This window comes from Apus apus, chromosome 1, assembly GCF_020740795.1.
Source record: "Apus apus isolate bApuApu2 chromosome 1, bApuApu2.pri.cur, whole genome shotgun sequence".
Taxonomy (NCBI): Eukaryota; Metazoa; Chordata; class Aves; order Apodiformes; family Apodidae; genus Apus; species Apus apus.
The window spans coordinates 40,412,739-40,427,167 of record NC_067282.1 but is presented as its reverse complement, the minus strand read 5'-3'; positions in this window follow the sequence as shown (position 1 = coordinate 40,427,167).

The following is a 14,429-nucleotide window of genomic DNA, read 5'->3' as shown; positions in this document are numbered from 1 at the left end:
TCTGGAAGTGATAATGCTTTGATATTTATAGTTACTGCTGGAGAATGGTATGCAGAAAGTTCTTGCTTATACTTATTCTGATAGAAATGTAGGTCATTGCTTGGTTCTGCTAAATATCTTATGCATCAGAACCAAAGGGAGGAAGAGGAGTCACATCTCTGACCTTCCTTTGGGAAGGAGCAGACTGGACAGGTGACATAAAATCAACAAAATTAAATATTCTATCCCATATGCAGTATAAAGCTGAGTAATCACAAGGGTCAAGATCTCATCATCCATGGTCAGAGTCCTTGGAGGACTCCATCTGTTCTTCTGCCTTTGATCCCGAGCCATGCTTTCTTGAATCCGTACCTTCCTGGATCCAGATCCTGTGTGCCACTGAGTCGAGGAGTTCACTCCAGGACTTTCCCAGGGCTGCCCTGCAGCCTTGGTGATGACAATCAGTATTCTGGGAGGCAGTACAATATTTGTTTTGTATATATTTGTATATATTTAATTTATTTTTTTTTTCATCATGACTGTTTCATTAGAGCTCTTCAGTTTAGTTTCAAATCCATAATTCTCTTTCCCTTACTCTCTTTTCCTTTCTGAGAAGGGAGAGGGGTTAATAGAGAGCATCTGTCATTTGTTTAATTGCCAGCCCAGCTTTAAACCTTGACATTCGCTAACATCTTTCATTCTCCTACTTCATGACAAATCTTCACAGAGGAAATACAAATACAGTGGGCTGCAATACTGTCAGGTACAACTTTGTAACTAATGTTTTTTTCTTACTCAGTTAAAATTTATAAGGGTCATTTAAATGAAATGTGAAAGTCTAACAAAATCTGAAAACAGGAGGGTTTGTTGTTTTTTTTTTTCTAATAAGAGAGATTTTAAAGCATGTTTTTACAGTATAGATAACTTGTGAGCAGAGTATTTCAAAATTCATAAAGAAACTAGCAGCAATTAAAACATGATAGATTATAATGATGGTGCATTAGATATGACAAAAACATAGAAGGAAACTTTTGGTTTAGGGCTAGACATTTGAGAAAAATAATCAAAACCAGAAGCTTATAATAGTTGTTCGAAGTCTCTCAATGTGAAATCCTATTAGTTGTTTTACTAAAAAAAATTAACTGACCACAGATATGTTTGAAAGAGGGACACAAAAATGATATGACTTATTGCTAATTCTGCTATAATCAGCCTTTTATTGCTGGCATTTAGTCCTCCTAGTTGCCTGTGTTAAAAGTATAAGAGAAAGTCTGTACTTAATAGAAGTGTCCATAGGCAGGAAGCTTGCCTTTAAGTAGCTGTGAAGTTCCATAAAAGGTAGAATCTTGTTCGGGCTTAAAGTCTGTGACTAGACTGCTGGCTAGACTCTGCCCTGAGATTACGTTAACTAAGCAGGACAGGACATGACATTACATGACATGGGAAACTGCTAAGTATGACAGATAACAGTGTGAGAACCTGACAGAAATTAGAAAGAGCACCTGGAGTCATGGCAGGGGTACACAGGTGTTTAATGCAGAGCTATCTGAGACAGGACTGCACTTCACAGGTGATTGGGGGGAGTACTGGGAATCTTCATCATAGTAGTATCTGTCAGACCAGCAGCGCCAAGGTAAGTGCACCAGCAATAATGTGCAAGGCTGAAGTTACCTAAGTAATGGTAACAGAAATATGTGATTTTGGTAAGAACGTAGCAAAACTGGGACCGATAGGGGAAAAATAATTTATGGTAGTTGGGAGGAGATTTTGGCATAGAAAAGCAGGTACAAGAGCAGCAAAAATGAGATTCAAGGTAAAGGAAGAGCGGTAATAAAGTATGATAATGTTGACATATTTGCTGTCTGGGTGTACCTGCTGGGCAGCCCTGCACTTGGTCACTGTAGCCTAAATCTGGACTGCAGACGAAGCCTGTTGCTCTCAGCATAACACAGGAGACAACCCTGCAGACAGGACCCCTTGGGGAGGGTTTCTCCCTGGCTAAGAGAAGCACACCTGGACAGCCAATTCGATAGTATCACCCCAAGAATCATACCATGTGCCTGAGAGCATCATCCAAACACTTCTTGAACTCAGGCAGGCTTGGTGTTGTGACCACTTCCTTTGGGAGCTTGTTCCAGTGCTCAGCCACCCTCTGGGAGGAAAACCTTTTCCTGATATCCAACCTAAACCTCCCCAATTCAGCTTTCTACCATTTCCCCGAGTCCTGTCATTGGTCACAGAATTAACTGCCCCATGTCTTCCCCCCTGAGGAAGCCATAGACAGCAATGAGGTCACCTCTCAGCCTCCTCTTCTCCAAGCTGAACAATCCAAGTGACCTCATCCCCTCCCCATAAGTCATCCCTTCCAGACCCTTCACGATTCTCGTGGTTCTCCTTTGGAAACTCTCCAATAGCTTGATGTCCTTTTTATATTTTGGTGCACAAAATTGCACATAGAACTCAAGCTGAGGCTGCACCAAAGCAGAGCAGAGTGGGGCAATCATATCTCTTGACTGGCTGGCAATGCTATGCTTGACGTACGTCAACACAAGAAGGACAATGAGCTGTTGGAGAGAGTCCAAAGGAGGGCCATGAAGATGAACAGAGGGCTGCAGCACCTCTCCTATGTAGACAGGATGAGAGAGCTGGGGTTGTTCAGCCTGGAGAAGAGAAGGCTCTGGCAATACCTCATAGCGGCCTTCCAGTATCTGAAGGGGGCCTACAGGAAAGCTGAGGAGGGACTTTACATGGGAATATAGTGACAGGATGAGGGTTAACAGTTTTAAACTGAAATAAGGTAGACTGAGGTTAAACATTAGGAAGAAATTCTTCTGTGTGAAGGTGGTGAGACAATGGAACAGGTTGCTCAGTGAAGTTGTGGATGCCTCATCCCTGGAAATGTGCAAGGTCAGGTTGGATAGGGCTTTGAGCAACCTGGTCTAGTGAGAGGTCTACCTCTCCTTGCAGGGGAGTTGCAATGAGATGATCTCTAAGTTCCCTTCCTAGCCACACCGTTCCATCATCTAAAATATTTTCACCTTGTTTACCCTAGAATCCTACATCTAGCTCCACAGAAGACAGTGCATTCAGGGAGCAACATATGATAAATGCAGAGAAGGAAGAACAAAAACTTTCAGAAATAGAAACATACACCTTTAATGATAATTTCTTTTCTTGATTAGAAACACTTAGCATGGATTCTTTGATTTAACTCAGCTTCATTAATTTATCCCCCATTTGTAACATGAAGTTCAAGGAAGAATTGGTCCTGCAGCACTTTACTATATTCAATAAAGAAAGAAAAATTACCCTAACATGGGACATGGAATATTTCAAATTTTAAAAAAGGCTCCTATGTGATCAAATTATAGGATAATATTAATTTGAAAGATTAAGAAGGAAGGGATAATACACAGGCAGATTTAGAAGAAAATACTCTCATTAAAAATAAAAGAAATAAAAAAAACTTGTATAGTTTTAGTATAATTTATCAGTTTTAAATGTATAGGCACTTAACTATTCATTACTGCTTTTTCCTAATGAGCAGGAGTCACATTAATTAAAATTGTCATATTTCAACAACTCTGACATTGAGAGATCATTTTCAAATCTATCTTTGGAATTATTCTCTTTTCAAGATGTCATGACTGTTACAGCCTCAATGGCATTCTACAGTCCATTGCTGGAGACGCGGATGAGTGTGAGAATGGTGGCAGAAACTCTGGAAGTCCTAAGCAGGCAATGCTTCATAAATTAACACAGTGCCTTGCAGACGTGCCTTTTTCAGCACTCTAGCTTACATTTGTTTGAAGGAAAAAAAATAATAAAAAAAAAAATTAGAAAAAGACCCAGACTTGCATGTAAATAATAGTTTTTGTTTTTCAGCATATTCAAGCAAATGTTGAGTTCTGCATTTGTTTTTATCAACATAAGTGTCCTATATAATTTATGATATGTTTAAAAATAATATTAAAAGGTCATACCATAAACTCAACTGTAATTTAATTGAAACCTCAAGAGGAAGCTTTCAGCTCTGAAACCATTTTTCAAAAAGATGCTTAACTCATGTCTATCTTGTTACACCCCAACTCATGTAAATGACACTTTCAATAAAATAATTTTCTTCTTAAGTTACTATTTTATATTTCTATTGTCGTTTGCTCTGTCAAATAGGTGAAGTCCTTATTTTAAACCATGTGATACTTATGTTAATACTACAAATGTGATTAAGATACTAATTTAACCTTGAAAATTAAATATTCTGCCTGGATACCTAACATAGGTTTTGTAGTACTAAGGCTTGGAAAACTTTTTATCTGCTTCTTCCCTGCTTTGCTTTTCAATTGTTTGGAATGGAAAACATAAGGCAAATACAACATATTATTATTTTCCATGCTATTTACGTGAATCAAAATGTCGCTCTGTTGGGGTGTTTTCCAAGAAATGTTTACTGCCAAATGTTAATGAATACTAATTTACATTTAATCAGGGCAGTATTTCACAAAAAAAATCAATGAATGGGAATACATTTTACTATTGCCAAGAGATAAGAGGTATTCAACATAGTCTAAAGTATATCTGAAATTAAAATTTTATTTTTATGTACACTTTCCTGAATATATATTAAAAGCTATATGAGACAGTTTATTCAAGAGTGACATGCATTGCTGTCAAACTGAGTCAAACGGTGACACCTACTTAACAAAGAGATCTAATTTATGATTAAATGTCAGGTGCACTGTGAGTCAGAGCACCTGTAGTTCCTAAGTCTCTTGGAAATATCAGCAGATATCTATCTTTACAGGTAGTAAAATAAATACAATTTTTTAAAAAAACAATATCAACAAACGAAAATCAAAAGCATACAGGAAGTTGTTTAATTTGGGTTTTGTTTGTTTGTTTGTTTTGTTTTTTAATAAGTTATTTTACTATAAAAAATAGAAATTATACTAATGTTAAGAAATCAAGCTTTCAGAAATCGTGATGATAGATTTAATACTGAATACTAAACTTGATATCCACATATTTTTTTAGGCTCAATCATGTGCAATCTCTAAATGTTCTAATTATTTTCATGTATAATTATTATAAATTTGAATATAAGAAACATGATACTTGCTATGCAAATGTAAACACAAGAATTTACACTACACTGCTCTCACCCCCAACCAATGGATTCAGCTCTTTCTGATCTAAGGCTTAGTTCTTTGCAGCACAGCTGTGTGACTTTGGCACAGTTTTGCTGAGAAAATTATTTTAAGTGTGAGAAAGTAAGTGGTCTAAAGCCATGGAAGATTAAAAAAATCATGGCAGAGAGGGAAGCAAGAAGTGTGGGTGTTGAGCTGACATGAAAAGGTATAAAATCCTGAAAAAAACTCAGCAATAGCAGGGATCAGCCTGTTTGAAGAAAAAGGAGGCTCTGCCTCATCAGACAGCTAACTTCCCAGGCAACTGAAACTCATTAGCGAAGACAAGCATATTAGCGCTTTGCATGGTAGCTTATTGGTTGCAGCTATCTACCAAAGGTATTAGCCAACAAATAATTGCTTTCAACTCCTAAGTTGTTCATATTTTAGAGACAGTCTCTTCCTCTGTGATAGAAAAAGCCCAGTGGAAGTGACCCAGTCTTCACAATCATCACGCTAAGGAAAATGGAAAGAAATCTGCAAACAAGGATGAAAACTAGTTAAGGTTTTCTACTTTTAAAATTTATTAACAATCGTCGTTTGTGCCCAACATGACAACAAAGGAACAGTCCCATGGCCACTCATTCAACTCCACTCTGGGATGAGGAGGACAAAACTCATGGGTTGAGACAAAGGACAAGGAGGGTTCTTCATCGATTAAGGGCCAGGGCAAAACAGACTCAACTTGGGGAAAAAAATAATAATTTAATTTCACACTAATCAAACACACACAGGACACAGACAACACAGAGAGCAGTGTTTGCATGTTACCCCACCCCTCCCTTCTTCATGGGCCCAAATTACTTCGTTCCCGGTTTCTCTCCCTCCTTCCCCCCAGCAGCACAGGGGGACAGGGGATGGGGTTTAGAGTCAGTTCACAGGCTGGTGGTTCTTGCCGTGCCACCCTCCTCAGGATAGATTCCTTACAGTCCTTCCCTGCTTCCCCACGGGGTCCCTCCTATGGGAGACAGTCCTCCATGAATCTCTCCTTCACAAGTCCTTCCCAAGAGGTCCAAAGCAAGCTGCTCCAGCGTGGACTTCTCACAGTGTCACAGGCTGCTTCGAGAACAGCCAACTCCCCTGGTGCCAGGGTCTTCCAAAGCTGTGCAATCAGAGTCCACTGGCAGGAAATCCACAGGCCACAAAACCCAAGTCCACCGGTCAAGTTCACCCCTCCTGGCGCCCCCAAGGAATGTTCCACCACGTTCCTCCACGAGTGCAGGGGGACAGCCTGCCATCTCACCATGGGTTGCAGGGAAACTTCTGCTTGGGTGCCTTATTCTCCTTCTTCCTCACCAACCACCAGCATTGCTCTACCTCTCGAGCACAGCTCTTCTCCCTTCTGTGCTAGCTCTGCTCAGGTGTTACAGCTGTTCTTTCGTATGGTAATCACTGAGGAACATCTATTGTCCCTCTAATGGCTCCTTGGTTGGTTTTGGAGCAGGGGCAGTTTCTTAGCTTTTTATCGAAGCTGGGGCCATTCCCTCACTACCAAAAACCCCACCAAACCAAACCAGAACATGAACATAATTCACATTTCATAAATTGTGGTTTAAGATAAGTTCAGCTATAGAAAGTATCTTGTTTGAGGCACTACTACAATGTGATCTAGAATTTAAAAGAACTTTAAATTCTTGAACATAGGTTAGTGTAATGGTGACAGACTTTAATTTGGAATAATTTAAAACATACTTCTATTTTGTTCAGATGTATTCTAAATAACAGGAAAATTAAATTGTATTAGTATAATTTATTTTCTTTGCACTGCGGTTTTATCCCTCATTAAGCAACAATTAATAAACTTATTTGCTAGTACATTATGAAGAAAAGTCAAAACATATTTCATGTAATACCTCTTAACAACATTTAAAAAAAAATACCATGTATGTTGCTGAAGCTTTTATATGTGTGAAGGTCAAAAATGTTTCTTTTTTTTTTTTTATTGTTTAAATTGCTCAGAATGGTTACAGTATACTTTATGTCAGCCACAATACTGCTAAAAGAGGGATATCTTTCACTTTCTCTTTTTACATCCAAGTATGTCAGCATTATGTATTGACTTTCATACATTTGTAAAAATACATATTAATAGCATAGGCAAAGTCTGCACAGTAGACCCTTTGCTGTTTTCCACTTCTGCAAGTAAATTCATTTGCTCAGTTGGTTTAAAAGGAGAGTGTCCCTCTGAATAGATAAGACAGCAATTAATTTACCAGCCACATTTTTCAATGTTTGTTTGTGTGTCATTTATAGGATTGTGATTGTAGGACACATTTTTCTTTGCAGACAAAGAAGTGGGAAACATAATGTTGAGAAAAACATGAAAAGCACACGCTGACTTCCAGGATAAACACGTGAGTCATGAGCTACGACAATATAACTTCAAATGCCTTTTCTTCAAATTTATAATTTTATTCAGATTTTCTTTATTGTAAACCTTAAACTCAGAACATTTCTGAAATAATACATCTCTTGAACATCATTAGAGACTCTTGCTTGGCATTGAATCAATGTGAACAAAACAACTGAGTTGCTTTAATATTTAGCTAAACATTAGAGGAAGGTAAATTTACAAATTTAATTTTCCAGAAAAGTCCTGACCAGACTTAATAATTGCATCTCTAAGAAAACAATACCACTCTTCATTGGAAAATTATTGTGTTGATTTAAAATCATTGCAAAACCAACAAATAAAACCCCCAAAACCACAAACAAAACACGATTGGTTCTACTAAAGTTGGCAATACTGATTAAGTAATGACATTTGTCAGTCAAATTTTAGATTTTAAGATCAGGTACACTGGATTAGAATGTCATGTTATTTCTTCCCCACAATTACCTTCTGTGTACAGGTGAACAAAAAGCATTAGTGAAAAGAGCTGTATTAGTCAAAACAAAAATGAACATTTTCCCACTTCTGAACCTAATCAAAACACTGCACTATCATCCCAAGGGAAGGATTTTTCAATTACAAGCTTTCAATTAATTACATGAAATCAAGAAAAAAAAAAAAAAGTTGCAAAATTTATACAATTAATTTGAATTAATTCTTACATTCCTGCAACATCTACAAACACTGTAGATGTTTAAATAACAGTTCCTCACCTTAGTATACTATTACAGTTAACAGTGATAACTTCCAGAGATTGATTCATACCACCCTAGGCAGATGTTCGAGATAGCTGTGATGAAGCACCCTTTGGAGATACTGTCTTCTTCCCACTGATTATGAAGAAAACTCATAGCAACCAGTTCAGACATAAGCAGAATTTGTAACCTGGGTTGCATAGCTGAACAACAATACCGAAGAAGCACCTTTGGGAAAAGTCAGAGAGCTCAGTTACACTTGTGAATGAAAGAGAACTCTTAATTGTCTACAGTGCTTAACTGTTAATGTACTACTGGCTCTTTTTTGCACATTTGTCACTGGTCATCTTCAAGGCTAAACTTACATTAAAATGGCTAACTTTAAGCAGTCTTTTATTGATTTCACCACTGGGCTAATATTCATTCCCTTGTCTTCAGTAAAATAATAATAGCCAGGACAGCCAAGGCATAGGAGAATTTTAAATAGGAAAGGAAAACATACTGTCAGTTTATCAGAAACAAAAGGATAGGCAAGAAACAGTTGAATAATTACCTAAGGAACACCAAACACTACCAGTGCTGGGAAGGATGAAGTGTTTACACCTTTCCTGCTTCAGTTTTCATTAAGGAAGTTATGCATGAATGGACCCAACACCGACACAGAATAAGGAAAAAAAGTTACTTACGTAAAGTCAGATGAAATTTCAATGAGTTGATGAAACTTGCTGCAGAGTACTTAGAAAAATGGTTGCAGAAATCTCACGTTAGCATTATCTGTGAGAACACAAAGAGAATAAATGATCTTCCGGAAGATTAGAAAAGGGCAAAGATAATTATTTTTTTAAAAGACAGAAAAAGGCCACAGTTACCTAGCTCCAGTTGATGAAAAATATGTTAGCATAAAGATATGGAAAATCAAAAGGTGTTTATTATCAGTCAATGAATCATGCCACAACAAACAAATTTATTTCAACAGGGTATTCCATTTCATTAGTATGTTAAAAATATTAGGTATTTCAGATAGTGCTATTTTCTTTAATGACCTACAAAATTACAGTGGAGAAAAATCTGCTGCAAGGTATAAAGGGTTCGAAAACTGTACTCAGCTGTTATTCATTGCTCACAGTAGAACAAGAAAAAAAGTCGAGTGTGTTCACATATGTACTTGTCTTTACTTCAGTACTGTTCAATACATTTATAATTTTGTAATAGAAAACAGAGTACACCATTCAATTTGCAGATCACTTCAGAAGAAATGGAAGAAAACTCTCACTTTTGAGACCACATTAAAATTCAATTGATCTTGAGAAACTGAAGTTGTTTATCTTCCCCAAAAAAAAAACCCTAAAACCCAAATAGAATGTTTCCTGATAATAATGCTCTTTTACCCTAACACAGAATCACAGAATCAAATATGAAAGATTGCTCTTACCTTCATTTAAAAACTGCAGCCCATGGGAGGGACCCATGTTGGAGAAATTAATGAGGAGCTGTCTCCTGTGGGAGGGACCTCACTCTGGAGCTGGGAAAGCATGTGAGGAGTCTTCTCCCTGAGGAGGAAGGAATAGCAGAGACTATTGTGTGTGATGTGTGATGTGATATATGTGATGAACTGATTCATCATTCATTCAACCCTCATTCCCCATTCCCTTGCACTGCTGGGGGGAGGAGGTAAAGAAATTGGGAATAAAGTTAAGCCCAGGAAAAAGGGAGGAGTGGGAGCAAGATGTTTTAAAAAAATATTGTTAATGTCTCATTATAATGTTGATTTGATTGGTGAGAAGTTAAATCAATTTTCCCCAAGTTCAGTCTGTTTTGTCCTTGTCAGTAATTGGTGAGTGATGTCTCCCTGTCTTTATCCTGACCCATAAGCCTTTCATTATATTTTCTCTCACCTGTCCAGCAGAGGAGAGGGAGTGACAGAGCAGCTTTGGTGGGTACTTGGCTTCCAGCCAGGATCAGCTCACCACAAAAACCTAGAAACATCACAAGGTCATGTCTAGAACAGTAAACAAAATCTCCCAGTGCCTGTTCCCTGCTCAGTTCAGGCTATGGGAGTGAGTCCAAATGACATGGTGAAATTTATCTCTATATGTCTAACTGCTCTTATCCTCTAAAACACTGGCTAATACTCAAAGTGCCTATTGAGTGTATTTCCTGACTTATGCTAACTCCTGAACTAGTTTGCAAAATGTTGGTTTGTACAATCTAAAAGCATGTCATGAGTGTGGTAAAGCATTATGAGTATTGACTATCTTGCCATTGGCTCTGTTTAATTTAATTAAGCTTAATTTAATTTACTAGTATATGTGTAGTGGTAAAATCCTGGATATTTCTTCTTTTCTTATATAGCTTGTGTTGCAAACTATGACTGTCTCCACTGCTGTGATTTGGTAATATATAATATTTGATAGAAGTTTTTACTTCAGTTTGCAAAATAAACGTTAAATAAAAGATCAACAGGAAACTACATATTTTTTGAACAGGACATGAAAGCAAACCTGTTCTAAGAAGGTTCTGAGTCACAGAAAAAATGACAGCAACTATTGTTGAATATAGCTAAGGAAAAACATCCTGTTCTCTTTGCATCACCAAAATGAGTGACTATTGAGACTACTGTTGGCTGTCTCAGTGAAGATGAGGGATGGTAGGCTGGCAGCTACAGAAGCATCTGAGAACTGTCTGGTGGGAATTAGGCCTTCTCCCTTCAAAAAGGTGGCAGAACCATTAACCCAGCTGAAGTGCATTCATACCAATGAGCGCAGTGTGGGAAACAAACATGACGAGCTGAAGAGCTATGTGTGGTCACAGGACCATGATCTCATTGCAGTTACTGAGACGTGTGGGATAGCTCACATGGTTGGAGTGCTGTCAAGGATGGCTACATACTGTTTGGGAAAGATAGGTCATCAAAACTGGGTGGTGGAGTGGCTCTTTATGTGAAAGAGCATCTGGAATGCATCCAGCTCTGCCTAGGAGAGAAAAAACGTGTTGAGAGCTTATGGGTGAGAATTAAAGGGCAGGCTAACATGGGGGACACTGTTGTGGATGTTTACTACAGGCCACCTGATCAGGAAGTGGACACTGATGAAGCCTTTTACAAGCAGCTGAAAATAGCCTCACAATCACAGGCCCTGGTTCTCATGGGGGACTTCAGTCACCCTGATGTTTGTTGGAAAGGAAACACAGCCAGGCACGCACAGTCCAGGAGGTTCCTGTAGAGCATTGATGATAACCTTATGACACAGCTGGTTGAGGAACTTACAAGGGGACATGCACTGTGAGACCTCATATTAACAAACTATACTACTTTGTGTGGAAAAAGTAGAGAAATGAGTAAGGTTACAGCACTGGACTTCAGCAATGCAAAATTTAGGCTCTTCAAAGATGTACTCGGTGGAATACCATGGCCTAGAGCCCTGAAAGGTATGGATGTCAATGAGAGCTGGTCCACTTTCAAACACTGCTTACTCAAAGCTCAAGATAGGTTCATCCCCATGAGGTAGAAATCAAGCAGAGGAGATAGGAGACCTACATGGATGAGTAAGGGTCTTCTGAAAAAAAATTGAATGGAAGAAGGAAATGTACAGAATATGGAAAACAGGACTGGCCACTTGGGAGGAATATAGGAATGTAGTCAGAGAATGCAGGGATGCAAGAAGGAAAGCTAAGGCTCACCTGGAATTAAATCAGATAAGGGGTATGAAAAACAACAAGAAAGGTTCCTTCCAGTACATCAATAGAAAAGGAAGACTAGGGAAAATGTAGGTTTGCTGATGAATGAGGTAGGTGCCCTAAGAACGGAAGACACAGAGAAGGCAGAGTTATTGAATGTTTTCTTTGCTTCAGTCTTCACTGAAAAAGCCAGCTTTCATGAATCGTGGACCCTGGAGGTAAGAGATAAGGTCTGGAGAAAGGAAGAGTTTCCCTCAGTACAGGAGGATGAGGTTAGAGGCCACTTAGCCAATCTGGACATCCATAAATCCATGGGCCCTTATGGGATGCATTCATGAATTCTGAGAGAGCTGATAGATGTTAATGCTAGGCTACTCTCCATTATCTTTAAAAGGTCATGGAGAACTGGAGAGGTGTCTGAAGAATGGAGGAGTGCTGATGACAACAAGCTGTGTGGTGTGGTTGACACGCTGGAGGGAAGAGATGCCATCCAGAGGGACCTTGGCAGGCTTTTAGAGATGGGCCTATGCAAACTGCATGAAGTTCAATAAGGCCAAGTGCAAGGTCCTTCACATGGGTTGGGGCAAACCCAAGCACAAATACAGGCTGGATGGAGAATGGATTTATAGCAGACCTGAGGAGGACGACCTGGTGCTGTTGGCTGATAAAAACTCAATGTGAGCTGAAAATACGCTCTTGCAGCCCAGAAAACCAATCATATCCTGGACTGCATCAAAAGAAGTGTGGCGAGCAGGTCTAGGGAGGTGGTTCTCCCTTTCTGCTCCCTTCCTGCAAGACCCTACCTGGAGTACTGTGTCCATTTCTGGGGCCCCCAACACAGGAAGGACATGGAACTGTTGGAGTCCAGAGGAGGGCCATGAAGATGATCAGAAGGCTGCAGAACCTCTCCTAGGAAGACAGGCTGAGAGAGTTGATGTTATTGAGCCTGGAGAAGACTTCAGGGAGACCTTACTGTGTCCTTTCAGTACTTAAAGGGGGCCTATAAGAAAGCTGGAGACAAGCTTTTTAGCAGCACCTGTTGCAATAGGAGCAGGGGTAATGGTTTTAATCTAAAAGATGGCAGATTTAGACTAGATATAAGGAAAAAATTATTATGAGGGTGATGAAACACTGGAACTAATTGCCCAGAGAGGCAGTGGATGCTCCATCCCTGGAAACATTCAAGGTCAGATTGGATGGGGCCTTGAGCAACCTTGTCTAGTTGAAGATCATAGAATGGTTTGGGTTGGAAGAGACCTTTAAAGATAATCTAGTCCAGCCCCCTTGAAATGAGCAGGGACAACTTCAACATTGCAGGGGAGTTGGACTGAATGACCTTTAAAGATCTCTCCCAACCTGAACTATTCAATGATCCTATAATTTCAGAATGGAAGAACTTTAATATTCTTTAATTTGCCTGCTTTTTAAAATTTAATAACTGTTTTTCTGGTTTCATAATTTTGTACTGTAGCCTTAGCTTACTTGTGAATCTTTATTCATGACAAATCATGTAGCATTTACTCTTCTTGAGTGAAATTTTCTGACCATTTAAAAACTGCTTTTTAGGGTGTGTTTATACAACTCCCTGTGATAATAATGAAATGGTTTAAGAAGTGACTGTCCCTCAAGCTAATATAAGATAACTGACTGTGCTCTTCCAGACTCCAGTGATGCAGAATAAAATGTATCTGTTCAAATTGCCACTGGGAGCAATTCATAAATCATTACTTTATCCAGCACTACTAAAGAGGCAGTTATCAACAGCTGTGGAGGAGCAATTCTTGTTACCCCCTGAAATAAATGCAGCTGGTCATGTGACCACAATTACAGAAATCTATCCTGTGTATGCTCACTGTTAATTTTGAGATATAACATCATGTAAACTTTTGACTTAGAAAAGGTAAATTCTTTCTCAAAAGTCCAATCTCAGGTGAAAACTCACTACAAAAAAAACATATACAAGAACTGACAAGTGAATAATTTCTAGTTTACTGTTTATCTGCTTTTGTTAGTCCTTTTTTTTTATTAGAAAATAATCATAGTTCATAGATGTAGACAAATTTACAATATTTTAAGTATGTCTGTATATACTGCTATGGGAGGAAAATCAACCCAACAAGTTGACATTCACCTCCTGACTCACAGTAATGCCACAACACTATATGTATACACTATATACAATATAAAATTCTAGTTTCCTACTGCTACCATCTTTTCCCAGTGTTTTACAGTTTACTTATCTAAACTGATTCAGAATATATCTACATTTCATAAAGCTTGTTCAAAGGCTTTGTACACAACAAAAGTTTAAATAAGTCTAATACATTATTTATTTGTTTATCACTTAGCACACTGACACCCTCTTCAGTAAGTTTTAATCTCCCAGTGGACATCCAGTCTCATAAATTTATTTCTCTACTCTCTGTAGCTTGAGTGTTATAGAATACTATAGAACAGTTTCACAGCCTCTTTCTAACACCCTCAGATTCTTACTTCTGAATG